This window comes from Octopus sinensis, linkage group LG1, assembly GCF_006345805.1.
Source record: "Octopus sinensis linkage group LG1, ASM634580v1, whole genome shotgun sequence".
Taxonomy (NCBI): domain Eukaryota; kingdom Metazoa; phylum Mollusca; class Cephalopoda; order Octopoda; family Octopodidae; genus Octopus; species Octopus sinensis.
The window spans coordinates 12,940,517-12,965,962 of NC_042997.1; positions in this window are offsets into that span (position 1 = coordinate 12,940,517).

The following is a 25,446-nucleotide window of genomic DNA, read 5'->3' on the forward strand; positions in this document are numbered from 1 at the left end:
TCACAACATTTATAAGGAATAAAACATGAAACAATACAAAATAATATTAGATGTAATTTATTAAAATTCAAGTAGTGGTCAATAAGTGGAAAAATATACAATACAAAGCATTTTAGTGATGTACACACATATACGTATACATGTATATATGCGTCTATATATATATTTATGATATGTGTGTATGTATATTTATGTATACACACACATAAAACGCGTGCGCGCATAAATATATACTCCTTTACTCTTTTATTCTTTTATTTTTTCAGTCATGTGACTGTGGCCATGCTGGAGCACCGCCTTTGGTCGAGCAAATCGACACCAGGACTTATTCTTTGGAAGCCCAGTACTTATTCTATCGGTCTTTTTTGCCGAACCGCTAAGTTACGGGGACGTAAACACACCGGCTTCGGTTGTCAAGCGATGTTGGGGGGTCAAACACAGACACTCAAACATATACACACACATATATATATACATATATACGACAGGCTTCTTTTAGTTTTTGTCTAACAAATCCACTCAAAAGGCTTTGGTCGGCCCGAGGCTATAGTAGAAGACACTTGCCCAAAGTGCCATGCAGTGCGATGAGAACCTGGAACCATGTGGTTCGTAAGCAAGCTATTTACCACACAGCCACTCCTGCGCCTATAGTTAAAATTTATTGAAAAACAAAAGTTGAAGACAGGGATATGAACAACAAGCAAGTGTATTAGTTTGACTTTCGGAAAAAATGATAAAGTCTTTTACGTTTCGTGCCTACACTAAAGAGAGAATAAGACAAAATGTGTAGAGTTCAGCACTCAAACATAGCGATGATTAGAAAAAGAGAGGTTGAAGAAAAGGGAGATAATTATTTTAAAAACGGTTTGTGCTAGCGATCCCGACAAGAGAAGGTGCGCGTGCATGTATGTATATGTGAGAATGGATTGTATGAGCGACTCTGACGTGTATGAGTGTGTGCATGTGTAACGTGTGTGTATATGTATAAAATATATATACATATATACAAACGTACACACATACGCACACAATTACATACACTCACACGCACAGATACGCGTGTGTATGTGTGTATGTGTGTATGTGTGTGTGTGTGCGTATGTGTGAGTTTTATTATTAATAATCTTTAGACGTTATGGTGTAACTCAAGTGCAGAGAGTTTCTTATGTTGACATTTATAAAACCCACAAATCTCGCGTCTCGGCCTTCGACTCTAAATTTTTACCGATTATTAATAAAAATATAAAGCGTGTACATACTAATGCTATGAATTGCATTTTCCTGTTTATATCACCAATCCCATATATATATATATATATATATATATATATATATATATATATAGCTAATGTAAGATAAAAACTTTTTTCGGGAAAAAGTTTTTATCAATGGCCAGCATATCAAAAAATACCTTTAAAGGTTAAATTTATAAATAATTCACAAAAATGAGGGCAGAAGAAAAATTCTAATTCCAAATATGCCGAAAAAAAGACAAAAATTGTCAAAAACCATTATAATTTATGCGTCTCGAAACAAACCGATAGAAATTTCTAAAAAATCCGTTATTACCGTATTGGTCCCAATTTCGGGGTTAATTCATAAGAATTTTCCCTTCTTCAGCGATAAATACGTGTGATATAATACGTGAGATTTTCTATTTTGGATATATTTGAAGTACTTAAGTCTGCCCAGGACTTAGTGTTTGCTTTTTCCATGGGTATGAGTAAGTATTTCAGTTATATCTCACGTATTTATCGCTGAAGAAAGGGAAATTCTTATGAATTAACCCCGAAATTGGGACCAATACGGTAATAACGGATTTTTTAGAAATTTCTATTGGTTTGTTTCGAGACGCATAAATTATAATGGTTTTTGACAGTTTTTGTCTTTTTTTCAGCATATTTGGCATTAGAATTTTTCTTCTGGCCTCATTTTAAAAAAATTATATATATATATATTATATATATATATATAATATATATATATATATATATATATATGTCTGTATGTATGTATGTATGTATGTATGTATGTATGTATGTATAAAATTATAAATTAGGGTATCTCGTAAATATCCTAATTTATAATTTTATAATTTTTACCTTTGAAAGTTATTTTTTCCATGCTGGCCACTTGATAAAATCATTATTTTATTTTAAATTAACGATCTTATCCTTATACACACACACACACACACACACACACACACATATATATATATATATCTATATATAATATAATCGAGAGATAGCCATGGCAAAATTTAGTTTCTATTCGGACCTTATTGGTTCTGAATTGTCCTCTTTGATGAAGAAACTGGTTCATGCAGCCGAATGGATGGTTAAAGTTCTTTTTTAAAAAATGTTGCAGAAATATCGGAAGTGAGGAAAAAGGATGTAGACCTTTCAAATATTGAAAAAAAAAATGAAAAAATGGCAACTAGAGTAGGTGGTGACGTTAAGCTGTCACCACCTCAGAAGATAATGTACGAAATAGACAGGAAGACTGTAACATACAAGGTGTATTTGGTGGAGGAAAGGAGAATTGAACATGCGGAGGCTGAAATTTTAGAGGGGGCATTGGGCTGAATCTGGCAAGACATTACGTATCTGAACAGAGGAAATAAATTGGGAACCATCATAGTTCATTACAAGACGGAAGACAAAGTCGAGGAAAACGCTACAAATACAATAAAAAGAGACATAGTGGTCCTTCTACCCACTTATTTGGGAAGTAGAACCTCAATGATTAGAGTGGAAGGTATCCTACTGGAAATTGATGTGGCTTGTGTCGTGGCGGCTGTGCTTCTAGGAAGTGAGGAAGAAGTAGCCGTCCTCCAAGCCACAAACGGAAGGCTCAGTCTGGAAATGACAAACAATGGATCTGATTGTACAGGCTGAAGTGGAGACACGCGAAAAATTGGCAGAGACTGTATCAATCAGAGATCTGGTGTTGAAAGTGTGGGTGGAGTAGAGGACTCCTCGTTGTTTTAAATGTGGCCCAAAGGACACATTAGAGCACACTGCCCTCTGCAAAAGCAGACAGCAGAAAGGATGCACGAGAGGCCGGTAAAGAAGCAAAAGGGAGAGGAAAGAGGGGAAGAATGGAAAATTTGTAGCAGGAACAAGGAAAAAGAGGAAAAAGGAACAGTGCAACGTGGAACACGAAACCTCACCCACCCCACCTATAGCCCCAGAGACCAAACCCCTCCCCACAGACACCGAACCTACCCATCCTGTTCATACACAATCTACAAAGAAAAACGAATTGCAAACACAACAAAGTACAAAGAATCCCCCTCCCCGTGAGGTGAATTATGTTTGTATACTGACGGACAATTACAATAAGGAACTAGTTTGGAAGGTGACAGGTTGGGAGACGGCAAAACTGGTTCAGACAGAAGGATATAAGAACACAATGGAGTGGAACGTGTGTGTGCTACTTCCAGAAAGTCAGATGGAGGAGGTGAAAAAGTACAAAAGGGGTTTGAAGATCTGGAGAATTTAATACAGACATTAAAAGGATAGTAGATAACATAGAGTACGAGGAACTATTAGAGAAATTTGGTGTTAATGTAGTAAAAAGACTCCCAAGGAAGTAAGTGATGCTGCTTGAGGTGGGGCAAGCAGCACATTTTCATCTTTTCATTCTCGCTATTCATCTATATCATATTTATCATTTTATTAAATTTTTAAAAAAATTATCTTGTGTGATATGTCCCTACATGTGCTCACGTTGTCCCTCTTTATCGGCCTCTTGTGAGCAATAAAGAAACGAGTAAGCCGTTTCTTTGTTATAATTGTTGAAGGTCTCTCCGTGTGGGTAAACCTAGGATCTGTTAAACTTGTTGAATTTTGAACTATTGTTGCTGTTTTGCCTGTTTTCTTCCCCAATTATGGGTGAAGTGGAGAAGAAAGGCGAGATGGGACACATACCAGCTGGAAGCTATGCATCAGCCACGAGTAAAAGAGTATCTACCAACGCCCTGGACGTATGAGAAATTAAGATAGAGCCCAGAAAGTGGAAGAAGGGCAGTAAGTTAATAGAAATGGAAGGAGCCAGTTTGAGGCTGACTCCACCGCAAGAATTGACTAAATATGGCGAAGAGGGCAGTGGTATACAGAGCGCTATCCACGTCCTCTAAAGGGAGAGAGGTTGCCACAATAGAAGCAATAGAGAACGTAAAGAGGCTCATCACATTTTATACGCGTGGAAGTGAGTACGGCACAGTGGAAGTAAGGTTTGGCAAAGAAGAAGACGCTATAAATGAATCTACCGTGCCGATAAGGACAGAGGAATGGGTACTTCTACCAACTTATTGTGGCAAACGCGTCATCAGAGTAAGAGTTAGCAGAGTCCATCGCGAGATTAAGGAAGCATGGGTGGTGGCAGCAATCATGAACAGAATGGAGGATGGAGTAAAAAATCTTGAAGATTACGAAAACTAAAAAGTTTAATTCCTGGGGGTAAGGCCTCGAGATGGCCATACAAGTGAACCTCAAAGACTTGTACGAGATCAGAGGAGGTCATTCTCCCAAACGACGTCAGACTAAGAGTAGTAGTGGAAGGAAGACCACCAACATGTTTCTTATGTGGTCAAAAGGGACACATGAAAGCATGGTACTCCCAGGAAGAAAACGAAGAGGAGGGGCAGAAAAGTGAAGTACAGAGTACCGAAGTGGTAGTGCCGGAAAGAGAGAAATATAGAGTGGAAGAATCATTCACTCTCATGAATTGGAGGAAAAGGAAAGAACGAAGGAACTCTCCACCAGAGAGCCAGAAAAGGATGAAGGAGATTGAGATGCAGGAGAAAAGGAACAGGTCTGAGACACCAGCAGAATCAACAGTGAAAATTAGAGTGGAAAAAGAAACATCATTGCAACTTGATGTGGAAGGCCCAGACATTGACATTTATTTCGGTGCACCAAGCGAGGAGCTAAGTGGAAAGACTCGCTCGGACAGCCCTGGGCCGTCGATGAAGCAAACGGATGTTAAAAGGAAAATAAATGGCATATGGTTACATACGTCAAAAGTACTACATTGTGGGGTGTCACTTAAGACTTGGTTTCAGGAACAGTTAGGTCGTATTCTTTTCCAGGAGAAGTGGCATTAGATTTGCTAGAAGATAGGACAGGATTGAATTTACGCGTAACTTCTCCTGCATCAACTATTCATTTGAGAGAAAAATATTTAGTTATCTTAGAAAATTAGACTAAATATTACGAAGCAGAATTTTGGAGATAGAATTTCGAAATATAGCCCATTCCTTACTGAAAATGCGAAGACGAGTATTTCCGCAGAAGTTCTGTAATATGAGAAAAATAACAATAATAAATAAATAAATAAATAAATAACGTAAGTTTAGATCCTACAGAATAATTTAAAAGAGAAAAAAGTCATTAAAAATATGGTGATATAAGAAATGTAAATATTGTTATGGTTTTCAACAATGAGAACAGCTCCATCGAGTTTGAGAAAAGAAGACGACTGCATCCTGAGTACACCAAAATTTCTGTAATTGTGGCCACCCAACTATTTTGTCACTAACAAATAGCTAATAGAAAATGAAAGTGAGAACAACAGCGTAGTGTCAGAATATGCAAAGATGACGAAGTTTTACGTTTGCCTAGACCTGTATTGAATGTAAAATAATGTCCAAAAGAAAGGTCGGGAGATATTGCAAGTGAATATAGATATAAAATAGCTCAAAGATAACTGCGTTAACTTCTCTGAAGTTTGAAATGAGAGTCAACAGTATCTCTAACAAACGACGAAGGAAACGTCTGTTTACGCAAGAAGGGGTGTAGATCTGAGTTGAGCTTATAAATCGAAGAATCAAAGAAATGAAAGACAACGAAAAGAAAAAAAACGACAGTTACAACGCATATGCAGATATATCTACCATTTGATAGATTGGAAGGAATAATTCACTTTAATGTTTGTGCATATATCTGGACTGATCTAATAGTTTTATAACATATCAGCTAGATATAACAAAACTTAAGAATTCATAGATATGAATTTTTAAACATATTTTGACATTTCCCCAGTTTCATTACATAGAGATAATATTCTTTCACTAAACTTTTATAAATATCCTGTTTCAAATATTTATCCACCTATCATATTTGATATATTGTTGTAAAATAGTTTAATTTCTAAAGATACATTCTTTTACACCTGATATATATTTCATTCATTTTACATCTTTATAATTATACTTATCGGAAGTCCGGATGTATTAAGACACATCATATATATATATATATATATATATATATATATATAGAAAATAAAATTTACAAAAGAGTTTCATTTCAATCATTATAAATGAACATACATACATATTTACGTACACACACACACACAGGTCCAACATACACACATATGAATTTGCATGTATATATATCTATCTATTTATATATATATATATATACACATATATATTTTTTACTCTTCTGCGTATTTGTTCTATTCGTTCATATCAATGAAGCTAAATAGATGACACAGTCATCTATTTAATATCTACGTGATGTTATTTTAACGTTTCTTTTCCAATTTTTAAATAGTGCTTTAAATTCACTTAACTTCCATTTCCCTTAATTCTTCCAAAACATTTCATTTTAGTTATTTCGGATATAATAATTCATATTAAATAGACAAAAGAACAACGTGGCCAATTACCTACTCATCGTTTGTTCGACAGAAAACTAGCTAAATTAAAAGTCTTTTAGTTAAATATGTATTCCTCCTATACGTCAAATATCTCGTGTTCTTAAATATCTTTCGCATTCCTCTTCAGCTGCCTTTGCACTCACCATATATCTACCTCGATTTCCTCTCTCCCACTGCATGTATATATATATATATATACATATATATATATATATATATTATATATATATATATATATATATACACACATATATACAGGGGATGGTGGCAATCCCTGCTGTAATCTTTCGCCGCAACTTTCTCTCCCACTTTCTTCTGTTGACCTGCTTGCTTACCCAGCAGGGTGGTGTCATTTGAAGGCTAAAACAATGCGAAACGCATTGTGACCAGCGATTTGTGGCAACATCTAATAGCCTGGTCGTAATATATATATATATATATATATATATATATATATATATTAACGCTATAATATCAATATAATAGATTACCTCTTATATTTTAAGTTTGAATTCTGTTTCTTTTGCATTCTCCACGTCTGGATTTGCAAGAGAAGATAGCATATATTTCATAAACATATATTACCGCTATATATGGCTACTTAAAAGATTGCTTTTTAAAAGTAAGTTCTGTTGGAACTGTTTACAGAGTGTATATTATATGTAATAGAGAAAGAATGAAAATAAAGAAATAAGAATACATGAAGTAAACCAGGAACTTAAAATTGTTTCGGTGGGGAGAAAAAATGATCGTTTATGTATTTTTGCGTTTTCTTTTATCTTCACATCATTGTTAGTGCATCGCATTTGGTTTGAAATGTTCCTGAAACACCAAACTAGAATTTTATTATAGATTGTAGTGTGAAAGTACATTGAAACAGGGAGGATTGTTAAAGCATTTATTGCTTCCAGACGGTACAGATGTGCAGGTTTTGGAATATTTAATTTAAAACTTATCAACGGCAACTTGTGAAAGCAATGAGTGCTTCATACATTATTAGACACTGCAGAGAAATGCAATAATTCATTTAAGCATAAATACATACTGTTCACATACGTGTCTATCAACATTTATCTCTGTTTATGTATCTTTCTATATTTATATGTATACGAACCTATGTATGCATATATATATATATATATATATATATATATATATATACTTATAATATATATATATATATGTATTTGTGTGTGTGTGTGTGTACATACAGATATAATATATGTATATGTATATTCTCTCTCTCTCTCTCCCTACATATATATATGCTTTTATATACATATGCACATATATATATATATATATATGTATATATATATATATATATATATATATATATATATATATATATATATATATATATATATATATATATATAAAATCAGTTTTAGCTCAGAGCTGTGGCCATGCTGGGGCACTGTTAATATCAGAGCCTCTTCTGATATGTGGTATTTGGTGAATAAGATAGACTGATGTCACTGCCGCTAGGTAGGTTCATCTGGAACTCTCGAGAAGAAGAGATCCGGTTTTGATTTGAAAATTCCTACATCCACTTTGGGTAGATCCCTCGGAAGAATATTATGCATATATATATATATATATATATATATATATATATATATATATATATATATATATGTATATATATATATGCATATCACATATATCTGTGTATCGATTTTTACATCAGTATACCTACGTTACTACTTAGACTCCGCTATATAATTAATATTCACTTTATATCAATGAAATAAAAAACACATGACTATGTATTGAAATTTATGCACATTCTTGCATACTCTCATACAATATACGACATATATATCTGTGTTTACCTGTGAATGTATAAGCATATATAGAGAGATAAAGAATGGGACAGCGGTACGTGCCACGTGTCTATATATATATATTATATATATATATATATATATATATATATGTCTATATATATATATATATATATATATATATATACATATATATATATATACATATATATATATATATATATATATATATATATATTATATACACATGTATTAATGTTTGTTTATATGTTGTCATAATATAAAGCAATATTACATTAATTTGTTGCGTTACTTAATACTGTTTTGGGATACAAATCTATTTTTCTTAATCGAGAATATTGAGATTAATTTTGTTGTGTCGGCCAGCAAAAGCATTGTTGTACTTTGATAGCTGAAACTTCGAAGTCCCTATCATAAATATTTTTGTTTAAGAATTATGTGTGTATGTGTATGTGTGTGTGTTTGTGTGTGAGTATGCATTTAGCTCAAGTACGAATATAAGAAATTATACATATATAAATTTACGCACTTGAAGAATTTTATATGCATATGTTGATTCCTGCTTGTATCTCTGTTATGTATCTGTGTGTGAGTGTGGTGAGTGTGTGTTGCAGAACCATTGATAATAATATTTTCGAAAAAATATATTATTTTTCAAGCGTTATTATTTACTTTAACCTGATATTACAAGGCATTTTAAATATAATTATTTTCGTCCCTTACCGAATTATCCATTGCTATGTGTGTATAAATACTAATGCGTGTACGTATATTTACATGTAGGCACTCATACACACACATAAACGCACACGCTCACATTCACAAATATGTGTGTGTATCTTTGCTCATGTATATGTGTGTGACTTTTTCTCTTTCTGTATGTATGTGAGTGTGTGTATGTATGTAAGTATAGGCCTGAATGTTAGTAGATAATTATCAATATTGTTTCGGGTGTAATAGCAGTATATTTAACTATTCGCCTCTTCAACGGGAACCATTCGAACTATATCTGGCAGCAATAATTATAGTGAAAAAATACAAAATCTTCCAACTCTTTACTGTAGAGGAAAACGTTAGTTATATGGGTTGTTAACGAACAATATATTTAAATATCAAAACGTAAAAATAATTTACCTCATAACAAAAAACATACACATACTCACACAATCATTTCATTATGTGAACATGAAATGCTCTCGGAAACTGAGTTTTACATAATTGAATATGAAATGACTTCTTGGATGAAGTTGGAGGCGATATGCTAACGGGTTCTGTAGCGAACAAGTTGAACGTCATTATTGATGTGGATATTATATTTTTAAAAATTTAGAATTTATTGAACCGATACTAGAATCTCCAGCCAGAAGGGATCAATTATTCAGTCAAGCACTGGATAGTACGGCAGTGTATTAGCGTAATAAATATAATCTCCTATAACATATGTGTGTGTGCATGCTTATATATACACATATATACATATGCGTATGCGCATGATGGACAGGTGGTTGTAAATAGCACCAAATCATATATAAAATAGTTGGACAGAAATAAGAAGAAAACTATAGAAATTGAACAGAAAAGGAAAATCTGTAAAGTGAAATTTCATAGTAATTCTTCATACAGAGATATATACGCTGAAAGTTCATACTGTAATATCATAGTTAAACAGAAAATTTCGATTACTACCCCATAGAGGTTCATCCAGGATGGGTAGGTAAAAATCCTGCTGCTTCATACTCGATCCACACAAATATCAAAGTGGGTTATGCGCAAATCCTTTTACAGCTGTTTCTGGAGTTTAGGTTCCCGTCAGTGAAGTAACATGCCGTGTATGTAAACATATTTATGAAGTATATATGGTAGTGAATGTATAGGAAAATCATTAAAATCGTCGGGAACGTGAAACTCTGAGTTTTTGTGATAATTTTACTGTTTTAATAAAGTACACACACACACACACACATATATATATATATAATTATAACAATTGAATTATATGTAGTAAGTAATAATTAAAATCAAACTAAAGGAATCGTAACATAAAAGTAAAGATAGCAATTGGTATAAAATTGCATCAATGACTTGAACTTAAATAAGTGGTTTCACATGAATGAGAATAAATTAAAAATAAAATTAGCGTGCAGAAATGGAATAGTCCAGATGGAGCTGTGCACATACCGTTTAACACGGCTTTTACATTAGATTATCTGCTAATTAGCTAGCATTAAGTATCTATATGAAGTTTGGCTGTATGTAATGTCTGTTTCCTCGAACAGCCGCTTCTACTGAGTACTGCTGTTGGTTTATTTCTTATACATAAAGGACTATAGCTTCAACTGCGTACTGCTTTTTGATTCACCGTAAGGTTTGTTGTTATTATTATTACTGTTTAACTATTGTTATCACGTTTGTTGGTTCCTCGTAAGGGAAACGTTATTGTGTTGCATTTGTTAAATAATTGTAAACTGTAACCCTCCCCCTTTGGGAGAAGGAGCTTTGGTTATTGTTTAAAAATTGAATTGTGTCCCTGTTTGGGGAAATTGAAAATATTTTCAACGTTTATACGGAAGCATATTCGTTAGAAGGCCTTCGATAGAAGAAAGTCCAAAAATGAATTTCGCTGCAGCCGTCGGCGGGCGCGAACTCATTAAAATTAAAATGGAAGAAATACAAACCTATTGATCACCGACAAAGACGGTGAATCTAGGATAACCACCAAACGAAACAAAATATTAATTTAAACAAAAGACTATTGTCTATAAAGTATACAATGTAGAGAAAAAAAATATTTGAACACCTGAAGGAAAGCACCATCGAAAAGTGTCTTGGTACGACTATGAAAGATATCTAACCAGAGGCGGTAAATTCGCCACAATAGAAGCAAGGTTCGAGTCAACGGAGCGTACAAGGGAGTACTCGACACGAACTTGCAAAGTGGAAATATTTTATTTTTACCTTTATTTCTGGGACGTAGGTCATCCCGGATAAAAATTTAAAATGTCCCCCCAGAAGTAGAGGTAGGCTGGATTATAGCCACACTTCTATACAAGAGGGAGGACAAGATACAATTGATCGAAATTGCTAGAGACGGGCCTACAATTCCAGTCTGTTATATATTTTGAGTAGTGTTATCATTAGCGATATCAAGATATAACTTTGTATTTTGTATTTTATGTGTAGATGTATATATATATATATAGATGTACATGTAATATGTACACATATATATACACATATATACATGCACTAGCACTATGACCCAGCAACGACGGGTCATAATGCTAGTATGATAATATTTCTATGAGAGAAGTAGTTTTAAATAACTAATGATATTTAATCATAGTATAGACTAGCAAAAAACTCGTCTTCAGACGTAATCACGTTAAACGCCAACTTGATGATCGTAAATATAATGGCAATGGACCGAACATGATTATCACCAGAATAAACGAAATCCTGCCTGTAGTGTACATATTTTTACTATCAAAAGCATATGATGAAGTATAATATATTAATTTAGTGCAAATCATATGGAGATTGGAACAAAATTAAGCAAATTTCATCTTAAGCTGGCCGGTCATAGCCATAAATTAAAATATCTACAGGTATAAGGCGGCGAGCTGGCAGAAACTTTAGCACGCCGGGCGAAATGCGTAGCAGTATTTCGTCTGCCGCTACGTTCTGAGTTCAAATTCCTCCAAGATCGACTTTGTCGATTAAATAAGTACCAGTTACGCACTGGGGTCGATAAAATCGACTTAATCCGTTTGTCTGTCCGTGTAGTCCCTTGTAGACAGTAATGAAATAAGAAACGTTAGCAATCCTGGCAAAATGTTAAGCGGTATTTCGTCTGTCTTTACGTTCTGAGTTCAAATTCTGCCGACTTCGACTTTGCTTTTCATCCTTTCAGGGTCAATAAATTATGTACCAGTTTCGTACTGGGTTCGATCTAATCGACTGCCCCCCCCCCCCTCACCAAAAATGGCGTGCCTTTTACCTAGAGTAGAAAAGAATATATCTACAGGTATGACAGAGTCAGATCATTCAATCACTAGAGCTTATACGATCACTATACAATACGAAACGAAAGTTAAGATACTGTATAAAAATACTTCAGAAAAAAATCAAGAACTGAGACAAGCAAAGAGATCAATGATGCACTGCAGGATATTCTAGTGAAGCTCAACGAAGAACTAAAATTCTAGCTAATTGAAACATCCTGGGGAAATTATTCCGTATCACATATTGGTATGTGAAGAACGAACACAAAAAGAACCATTACACTGAGAGGTAGGCTGGGAATAATAAAACACATGTCGATGAATGTATATATATATATATATATATATATATATATATATATATATAAAACGACTAAACATTAAATTGGAGGACACCTCAATAGATTTCAGTACAGTAACTTATTTATTCATTATTAGCAGTATCGCCCGGCGTTGCTCGGGTTTGTAAGGGAAATAACTATATAAGCATTTTTAGATAGTTATAGCCAAAAAATAGCAAAAAATGCATTAAAAATGGAAAAAAAAATTATGGTAAATTTTTTTTTTAAATCATTGACTCATCGTACACATTTTTAGAGAGTTACTTCCCTTATATAATAGCGAAAAAATGTATTAAAATGGAAAAAAAAATTATGGTAAATTTTTTTTTAAATCATTGACTCATCGTACACATTTTTAGAGAGTTACTTCCCTTATATAATAGCGAAAAAATGTATTAAAATGGAAAAAATGATGGTAATTTTTTTTTTAATCGTAGACTCATCGTAGACGCGCGCTAATACCCAGAAGGGCTCGATATGAATCACGACTATAAGATACCCGGTTTTGGTTAAACTGCACCGCAAAATGTGGGAGTAGTCAGGAATCTAAATCGTAGGAGACAGACAAACAACTTGACTTTCAGTATGTCTTCAAAATTTCTGCTTACTACACGTTACCTGATAACGGCTACGAAGTCGAAATTTGAAATTCTTTGTCAATCTTTTCTTCTTAAATTTTACATTCACTAACTCGCACGCGCGCGCATAGATAGACAGATAGATAGACAGACAGATAGATAGATAGATAGATAGATAGATAGATAGATAGATAGATAGATAGATAGATAGATAGATAGATAGATAGATAGATAGATAGGTAAATAGATAGATAGATAGGTAGGTAGGTAGATAGATAGATAGATAGATAGATAGATAGATAGATAGATAGATAGATAGATAGATAGATAGATAGATATATATATAGATAGATAGATAGATAGATAGGTAGGTAGATAGATAGATAGATAGATAGATAGATAGATAGATAGATTATACATACATACATACATACATACACATACATACATACATACATACATACATACATACATACATACATACATACATACATACATACATACATACATACATACATACATACATTGGTTGATATTTGTCAGAAAATAAACTAGAGGCATAACGACCGATTGTTCTCAAACGAAAATATACAAGTGGAAAACAAATAAGAAAATCAAAACCAGTTAAATCTAATAAACCTTTTTCTGGTGATTCTGAATGATTATTTACTCACTTATAGAAAGAAAGGAATGACCATCAAGTATTCTGAGAGAAGTCAGAAGTCAGAATGGTACAAACTCGAAAGGACGTCCATTTGACTGCTATGCTTTCGGAAGTCCTTTTAATAAATGTCATATTGTGCATTTACAACAATATATGTTATATTGTGCATTTACACAATGTGTCATATTGTGCATTTATATTAATAGCTTTAAATTCATAAGATGTAAATTTGAACTCTGGCAAACCTCAAATTCTTTTATTAATGATAATCTTTTATAAATAAATATATATGTATAATTTTCATTATACATATTACAGTGCTAATCCACGTAAAATATGGGCTATGATATATTAACAGAATAAATTTTGAATTAGCCGCGTAATTTCGTCCAGGGGAAATGCCTTTAAAAGTTCGATATTTAGCAAAAAACAGGAAACTCAACTCAGGCGAAACGAGGCAATTTGATTCGCTTGATTTGAAATACTGAGTATTTCCTAAAATTCCACGTCTTAAAGAGATTTTACCTGGGCGAATTTCCGAAGCTAACTAAGGTATAAACAAAACACATACATTAAGTACATGATATCAAAATATAAGAAGACATTTTTAACTTGTACTAGAAGTTGATTCCGGACCGGCTTGGGCTGGTGGCTTGGTGTGTTCCTATTGTGCTCATGGATTATTCTCCTATTCCATCATCACATGAAAACGATTCTTTGCTATGATGTAGTATACTCATTCACCTATTAAGAATGCGTTAGAAACAGGTGTAATAAACTGATAATCATCCATTGTTTGTTACATTTTATTTGCTTATAATACACTAAAAGGTATTCCTGACTCGTCGGGCATCGTGCAATATACCAAACACCGTGCGACTAATAAAACGTGCGCTTTGGACGAGGCCCTAGGAGTTAAATACTCGTAAGGGTTAAATTCTCTGAGTGTGTACTTCTATGAATATATGTATGTGTGTGCATATATATATATATACTTTGAGAATATTGATTTCTATGTTGTTATATATTGCAAAAGTTATCAGTAAATTTTAGGCAGCACTTAAGACGTATGAAACCAACTCATCTTTGTGCGCAATATCTTGTGTATTCGAATAAGTTTGTTCAGATGTTCTGGTTTTATTCTTGTGTTAGCATGAAGCAGCGAGAATTTGTCTTTAAATATAGAAAAAGAAAACACACATAATTGTTTGCATAATACAGAACTAGACTGAATCTAATCCCCATAACTCTTGATATTCTCTTATTGAAGTTATAAGATATGGCGCTCAGAAATGCCTTTAATATAAAGTATTGACACAATCTATAGATATATTCTGTAGAACAGAATATATCTGAAAACATACTTCGATTCTACACATAATTTATAAATGGAACTAGCTGCTAGGAGCTTGTGATTTTTTTATGCATATCTCCTCTAACAACTATACGCCCAAATTTATTTATAACATTTACAATACTATAGGGTAAATATATTAAATATACAAAGAAATTTGGACAAATATATTGTATATAAATGTACAATAGGTCACGCACTATGTTTAAAGCATATGTAGACTTGGGCGGATAACAAGGGCATTCAGTTTCCAGTGAAATCCTAATACAGATTGAAACTTGTATAGCAAATTCTTTCTGTTCTGTCGATGACAATGTTAGTATAGAGAAATAAGATCTGTATATTTAGCTCATATGGACATGTTGGGTGAATTCTACAGTTATACTTTTAATAATACAGCCTTACTTTGTAGTACAGAGTAACATCGAATCATTGTGACAAAATATAAACGCATTTACACACATGTAACAAATGCATACATACATACATATATACATACATACATTTGTGTGTATGTCTGTTTGTGTGAGGGGTGTGAGTGTGTATCTTTATGTATAAGTATGTGTGTACCTGTCTTTGTATGAATGCATGTGTATGCAAGTGATGGATGATATTTATATATGTATATATGTACATATGTATATATATATATATCTGTGTGTGTGCGTCTACGTGTCTATATATGTGTGTGTGCGTGTGTGTGTATGTGTGTCTGTAATTATTCCTTATTATGCTATCGCGTTCTCAGGTTTGAAGTTAAATCGCTAATTTAATCCGTAGTCCTTTGAACATATATTCTATTTTAGGATGATAGGTGACTAAAAACAGATTTAACTAAATAGCTAAACATTTTACATTAACGCAACTACATTATTACTTCCTAGTTGTGTACATTTAGTTATTTGTATTTTCTTTGTACTAAATATTATATTTAAGGAAATATATAATCAATCTATTTGGGGATTTAAATTCTATGAATGTTTATTAAGAATCATTTATATCACGAAATTCTAAAGAGGAATATACACATACGCATGCGTATATATATATATATATATATATATATATATGTGTGTGTTTCTATGTGAGTGTGTGTGTGTGTGTATACATAGTTGCATGTTGATGTATATAGATTTATATCACTCTTAGCTAATTGCTTCCGTATACGTGGTGTTTATAAATGCTGCAAAATAACAAAATTTCTCACTTAGAATTTAATTCTATTCATGCTTAAGTTTTTATAGAATAATCTAATTTGTAGCTCAGCATTTTAATCTAACTTTATTCGAATGAGAATTAAACAAATAAATAATAGTAAATTTAATTAGATTTTAGACAAAACTCTTTCATAGAAAACATCTTTAAATCATATCGGAAAACTTTGCTCATATAATCCTAAGTTATTCAAGAGATTCATTATAAAGATTGATAAAGTCCGGACGTTCATATTGCAATGTATAATGCTGCAAATCTTTACTGTATCCCCTCCATCTATATGTAACAATGAACAAACAAAATACAAAAACAAAGCATACGAAAAATTTAATAACATAATCAAAAACAACAAAAGTTTACGCCCCTAATCAAAGATTTACATCTCTATATCAAAACAACACAGTCTAGAAATCACACATAATCTATTTCGAAATTACATTTCGATTCAAGAGAAGATAAACAGAATTCGGAAAATAAACATATTAAAATATTTGTAAATGTTATTATATCAAGTAAAATATCAAAAGCCAAAAGTATATTTAATTTCTAACACAACTCGAATATAAGAAACTAAATTAAAATTGACAAACAAATAAGGAGAAATTTATAACGTTGTGCTAGAAGTCGATATATTTTTTCCTCTGCTTTCAACGTTGGCTTACAGGTAATTAGAAATTGAAATTAATTTCCTAGCATGTAGCCTTCATTCTATTATTCTCTTTTGGCTAAAAGTTGACAATTTCTTCGTTTCCATATCATCTCATTGAACTACTTGATAAATAAACACAAAACATACACAAAGTTACATAGACACATACAATCACACAGATATATATGTGCACATTATGTGTTTTTAATTCATGCATACGTACATGCATATAGGCATATATGTATATATGTATGTGTATATATATATATATATATGTATATATATATATATGTATGTATATGTACGTATTTATATATATATATATATATATATATATATATATATATAGCACCCATATGCATATGTATGTATACATATAAGTGAATATATATGAAATATAACATGTATATGCATATATATATATATATATATATATAGAGAGAGAGAGAGATACATATATATATAGCATGTGTAACATATATGTATATATGCAAAAGATATGTGTGTCTTCGTGTCTTTGTGTGTACATGTGTATAACATAAATATTTGTGGATAGTGAAATAAGTCAGAAATATATACAAACGCACACCTCCTTGCACACTCTCTCACAGTAACACAAGCATTCGTTCCTTGTACATTAGCGTACTGTCTCACACACGTGTATACATATTCATTCATACATACTTACAAACATGTGTGCATATATACATATATACAAGTATTCATGCATTTATACATAATACATATTCATATTCTCCAAACGACACCCACAAGCATACACACACACACACACACGCACAAATAGGTATATCTGTATGTATAATCACGATCACAAACTGATATTTTCCCGAATACTCAAATACATGTATATATATATATATATATATATATATATATATATATATATATATATATATATACGAACATACACATGTATAAAGATACATTCATGTATATATGCATGTATATATTATATGCACGCACAAACATGCATACATACATACATACACCCACATATATATGTATGTAGTTGTAGGGGAGGCTATATCTCATTTATGTGATATTGTGTGTCACATTTATTAATAGCATAAGTGACGTAAGGGATGCAAATTGAGAAACAAGAGTCGGAACAAACTCAGGAATCGGTTCGCCAGAAGCGTAGTTCTTGCTACATTGCATTCGTCAGAAATCCTCACGTAACCACATTCGCGCGCACGGACGTGGGGGTCAAAGCGATAGATAAATTTTATATACATTAATACATACATACATATATATATATATATATATTATATATATATATATATATATATATATACATATATTTATATATAAATATGAAAATATGTGTATATATATATATATATAAGAAAACGTATGTGTGTGTGTTCGTGTTTGTCTGTATGTATATACACATATATCTAGATGGATATACATATGTGAGCGTGTGTGTGTATGTATATATGTATGTATGTATGTACGCATGAATATTTGAGTATGTAAGTGTGTGAAAATCTATACTGATATTTTCCTTTCAAACATACAAAATTCTGTGAACGCTTATGTTCTAGGTTACATTTTATATATTACAATTTTTATGAAATGTTAGACCTGTCAACATCATGGATATAATCAATAAACTTTTAGATATAAGTACTACTCACCCAGTGGTTATTTATTTATGCACCTGAAATGTGGCAAGTTATATAGTAGCATATATCAAATAACACACTAATATATTTATTGCAAGAAAAATTTGCGCAAAAACTAAAGGTGAAACAGCTACATAATATGACATAATATATAATGAAAACTTTTAAATTCACATGTGTGTGTACGTGTGTATGTGTTTGTATATCCTTGCGTGCGTTTGTGTGTGTGTTTGTTTGTAGATGTGTGTATCTGGAGAAAAATTTAATTTATTTAATATTAACAAGTAATTAACACAAGCGGATCCTATTGTTAGTATGAGGCATCAACGGTTGGGAACGTAATATCCGGAAGCATCTAATAGAAAATAAGACACGCAAGGAAATATTTACATGCACTTCTTACATTTAATTTCCTAGGCTACAACCAGCTGTGCCATTCAGATGAAAGGACGTCCAAAAATTATACATTTTAATGGTACTGTGGCATTTAAAAAATTAATTTTGTAAATCATGGAGCAATAAGCGATAATGCAATCTTTAAACTTAGACAAGACAAAAATTATTAAATACACTTCGATCAAATTCATGGAGGCACATATGTAGACACATAGACACACAACACACGCGTTTACATGCATGGTTATCTGTCTCAAGATGTGTATGTAAGTATGTAAGCTTACGTAGAAATAAATTTGCGGGATATATATTTAATTCGCATAAATATATGCATTAAAAACGTTTCGTTTTATAGAAGTATATATATCCATCCTTTAGCACAAATTCTAGGACCTGACTAGCCAAGGGTATTGCATCACGTTTTTTAGCAAATTTTATTTTCTGTGTGTTGCTTACTCGTGATGGATCATTCCATGATTATAAACTAGTGCAACCGCATATCATGTCAGGATGATATCGTTAATGTATTCAGGGCATATGCATGTATTCTTCTGAAGTGATAGAGGTTACACACACAAACACAAACACACGCACACACGCACACACACACACATACACAAACTCTTACAAACACTGGCACACACGAACACATACGTATGCACATATAGATTCATATAAAGTTCTAATGGCGCACGAATATCTACACATGCACATAAACGCACATGTATGCCTGTGTATAAACATCATTATTGCATGATGAATACAAATGCATAAACTGTTAACTAATTACCTCATAATGATTGCATGTTCAGAGTGTGAGAGACATCCATGATAATACTTGTTAAAATTAGTTCGAAAGGGAGCATCTTAAGTAGATGAAATTCGAATTAGTATTTTTGCAAAATAGTCACCATAACTTGAATTTGAATACAATAAGTGATATGGTTAAAACACTGTGTATTATAAATATTGTCGATATTGTGTGATGTTGCTTTTATACAGTTTCTCTATTGTATAATCTAAACTGAAGCCGTGTTGTACAACTCGAGTTCATTAACATGGCTTCAGTAAGTAAAACAGTTTACTTGTCTGGGCAATGGATTTAGTAGTGACTAAAGATTGAACATAGTTCTGTATTCAAACTTTTGAGAGAACGAGGTTTTAGTAACTAACCTGTATCTAAAATTTGGCAAAGAGTAGTCAGCTTTCGTATTATCTACACTAATGCACGGGTCAAGATATATAAAGCAACCTGAAAAATAAATATTGCTACTAATAATAATGATAGTATTCTGCAGGTATTCATAATGAAGCTGTTAATAAATGTCATTGGAAATACATGGTTAGAAACACTATCATTCTAAACAAGGCGGTGCTCCCCAGAATGACTGAGATATTGATGCTGTGAAAGATTTACAAGTACGCGAATATGTAAAGACGAGAAACATTTTGGTCATCAAACATATACTCTATTCACAACTTGTTAATTGTAACAGTTCAATCAAGTTCAACCCTGGCTGAGATACAAGGATGTGATTAAATGTAACATGAGTTTGAACATTGATACTCACAACTGGATCACAGCAACTCAAGATGGAAGTAGTGAAGTGAGATCCTCTTATGATGCTATGAAATGTAGCTTTGCATATGAACAAAATAAAGTTCAACATTTGTTTGATTAGTGTATTAACAAGATGTGCCTTTTATTTGCTCCTCAAATACAAATCTCTTATAAGACTATCAGTTCTATGAGTCACTATATGATATAAAAGAAGTACGTAATACTGGGATGGCAAATCCTCACTGAAATATTCTAGATTTCTGTGTCAGTATAATATAATACACTTAATCAACAGTCATGGATAGCAACTGGCTGGCTCAAAAGCGTAGAAGTAATGTAGAGCCTTCAGTAAATAGAATAGGGTAAAATGGAGAATTAAACGAAGTGTGTACATTCTGAATGGTGAATGTTGTCATTTTGTAAGGATATTTCTGTACAATTTGTCATCGATATATGTTATATGCTATGGAATGCATATTGTTCAGAAAGCTTACAACCTACAGCTAATACCAATTAATCATTATTCATTTTAGCTTCTCAAACTCTCCAGCCTTTCTCCTCACTTTAGTGCTAGCGATATTGCAACAATGGCTGCTGAAACTACATTTACAAACATATTATAAAGATTACATATATTTATTTCAACAATCCTAAACCTTTATACGAGCAATGGCTGGAGAGGTCACTGCCGAATATATGGAAAACTATATTCGCAAATATATTTTTTACTATTTATTCTATGAGTATTGACAAAGTATATATCATTACCTTCTTCAATATCTGATTAATGATATTCGTCCATTTTATGGAGATTGTAGCTGTTTGAATTATGTGTTTACTAACACCTTGGATATTCCCATTGGAATAAATATTTTCGCAATCTCATTTATAATATAACCTGCCTTAGAGCAACAGAGTTGTAAATTGTATCATCTACAAAGAATAGAAGTTATCAAGACATTAACTCGACATCTTCACTAGGTCTTGAGTCAAGAATCGCTTCAGGTTTTATATAAGGAAAAAGTCAGTTTATGCAGTCATAGATGCATGCAGAAATGTTGTAAGTTGCTCTGTTTACGTAGAAACATATTGAAAAGATGCATTGTATATTGTATATTTTCTTCAAAACATGATATCATACAATAATGGAATTAGCTTATATCCCTGTAAATTGCGACTACTACATCAAGAGCAGCAGTGGCAACGGTAGTAGTAGTAGTAGCAGGACTAGTATTAGAGGTAGTTTGCTCGTATTCCAGAACGGGTAGCAGTTTGTTGAAGCAACACCAATACTGATGTTGTTAATCATTTGTTTACAATGATTTTGTTATTCTCTCATTGGTTTTCACGAGCTTTCGATTGGTTCATGTCCTTACTAATATCTAGAAGACGGTGGGCATTCATTAATTATTGATGCGTGAATCAGCCTCTTTGGATAATGCAGATGTATTATAGAGTACAATATATTATAGTTGTACACGTTTTAACCGATGTTACAGTGTGTAATTGAATATACTGAATAAATATATGCAATTGTCTTCACCGGCATGTCTAAAGCTTTTTTGTTTTACGTCCATTTGCCACTATACAAAAAGTAGTTGGCCCATCTACCAACACCGCTATATATTAAATAACAATACAGTTTTCCCAAACAACTCATTTATTTCAGAAATATTTGTCGCACTAACAAGTAATACTATACATTCAATGTTTTAAGCAATATACAATTCTTAAATTAGTGATTTAAATCTTTAGTGTTGCCATGCAATCTTATCTTAGTCGGGATAAGGAAAATTTCACTTCACTTCCCTTTCCTCGTTGTAGCTGTTATCAGCGGTCGAAACAGTTGTCTTGCTTCTAACAGCTTACAACGAACAAAGGCACGAGAAATGGGCAGAATAGTGTAATATGCTAAATTCAGATTGTTTTGAAATAAAGTGATTTTAGATCATAGAAGTTACACGTTCACGTTCGAATCTCATGAAGGAGGAAGTCAAATATCAGATCACGGTACATTTTTGCGACTGCAGATTAGTTTATAATTAGGATATATTAATATGTCAGCAGGGCTTTCTCATTAACAGGAAATAATTTGATTTCAAATATAATCCAATGTACAATTACTATTAAATGCAGTGGAGGCGCAATGGCCCAGTGGTTAGGGCAGCGGACTCGCGGTCGTAGGATCGCGGTTTCGATTCCCAGACCGGGCGTTGTGAGTGTTTATTGAGCGAAAACACCTAAAGCTCCACGAGGCTCGGCAGGGGATGGTGGTGATCCCTGCTGTACTCTTTCACCACAACTTTCTCTCACACTTTGTTTCTGTTGTACCTGTATTTCAAAGGGCCGGCCTTGTCACTCTCTGTGTCACGCTGAATATCCCCGAGAACTACGTTAAGGGTACACGTGTCTATGGAGTGCTCAGCCACTTACACGTTAATTTCACGAGCAGGCTGTTCCGTTGATTCGGATCAACCGGAACCCTCGTCGTCGTAACCGACGGAGTGCTTCCACTATTAAATGCATTTATTATTCAAATAAGAATACGAAACTGTGTTCTCTTTCTCATCTTCATCGTCTCCCTTTACCTCCAGCTCTTGTTACTCGTTTTTTTTTTCTTTTTCCTTATCCACACTTTTTCTACCAGTTCTCTTTAAGTACATCCAGACATTTTAAAATCCAATGCAGAAGCACCTTTCGAAATTTACAGGTTAGTCCAACTCTGGGTTTAACATAAAAAAAGGCCTTAAACTATAGAATTTGATTTTCTTGTTACTGGGAGATTTCTTGTCAAGATTTTTCTATTTTTATTTCATGTCATTTGTTTTACTTCATATACACTTCTTTCGTGGAGGCGCAATGGCCCAGTGGTTAGGGCAGCGCACTCGCGGTCGTAGGATCGCGGTTTCGATTCCCAGACCGGGCGTTGTGAGTGTTTATTGAGCGAAAACACCTAAAACTCCACGAGGCTCCGGCAGGGATGGTGGTGATCCTTGCTGTACTCTTTCACCACAACTTTCTCTCACTCTTACTTCCTGTTTCTGTTGTACCTGTATTTCAAAGGGCCGGCCTTGTCACTCTCTGTGTCACGCTGAATATCCCCGAGAACTACGTTAAGGGTACACGTGTCTGTGGAGTGCTCAGTCACTTACACGTTAATTTCACGAGCAGGCTGTTCCGTTGATTCGGATCAACCGGAACCCTCATCGTCGTAACCGACGGAGTGCTTCCAATACACTTCTTTCATATCTTCGCCGATGAAGGTTTCGGACAATATTTTTTGTCCCCACTTATAATCTAATTCAATCTTATTAGCTGACGACTCTAACATAGCACGCTTGTGTGAAATTGCACGCGTGCACTGTCCGTGGAGCAGGATGGGTACATAAGAGATATACTTGTCAACACACTAAATAGGTCTATTCTCAAGATTTGTATTAGATGACAGAGATGATCCCACGGGAGCTCGATATTTAGTGGCCTTAGTATGCAAATAATCAGTTTGTTTCTTGCCACTTGTAAATGTAACTACAACTGGGAGCCTTTTGATAGAGTGTTTGGATTGTTTCACTTTGATCGCATGTACTGCTCCTTTACTCAATAATAATAATAATAATAATAATAATAAGACTACCCGTCTGATAAGGGGACACTAGGCACATGCATCACAACCCTATGTGCGCGACACGGTGATCTCATATCAAGATAAACAGCAATTGATCTTGTAGTTAGAATTTTCTTCCGGACGAGTAATCCATCCCGCTTAAAAGGTCACTGAATAAGGGTTGTTTAAGGATATTGATGGAAACATCCATGATTCCAGAGGTGAATTAGTCAAACCCCAAAGAAACCCTCTCAACACATAGCTATGATGCTCCCCCATTACTTCTGCTCGCGATCAGAGATGCACATATCGCCTGGTTAAGGTGAAACAACTGACAACCAAATCTGTGGTATTGAACAGAATATTTGCTGTAGGCCATATTTTATTCCAAGATAAAACAATGTACATGATAACACTTCCAATCAGTTAAGATCAGAAGCCATGAGAGCCACTGCTTGGTACTGCATCGAATTTCCTTCAAAGTAACTTTGTGTCTGGCCGGACACGCCAGCGATCATCTTTAAAAACTTTAAAGACTTTAATATATAATTTTCTGTGAATTTTTTACATTTCTTTTCTTCCTTGTAAAGATCCTTTTAATTGTAAGAACATCAGTAATTAAAACAGAACAAGGTGATTTGGTTCCTTCCAAGATCACCGTTCTCATTGATTGTTATGGTAGTAAATACATATTTCACCTCTGCAGACCCTGTGGGTGTGACCGCGCCTTTGTTGATCGCGTAGGGGTGCATCTGCTGAACCTGTTTACAGACTGAGAGTATTTGGCTGTATGTGTACCAAGCTGCTTCCCTTCCTCCAACTATCCACTTAACCCTCCTCCTACCCCCTCAGCCCTCATGTAGTTATGATCATCTCAAGTATAAGGCAATAGTCGAAACTAAACAACATTTGCTGTTACTGTGGTTTCAATGAGTGGCCGCAAGGATA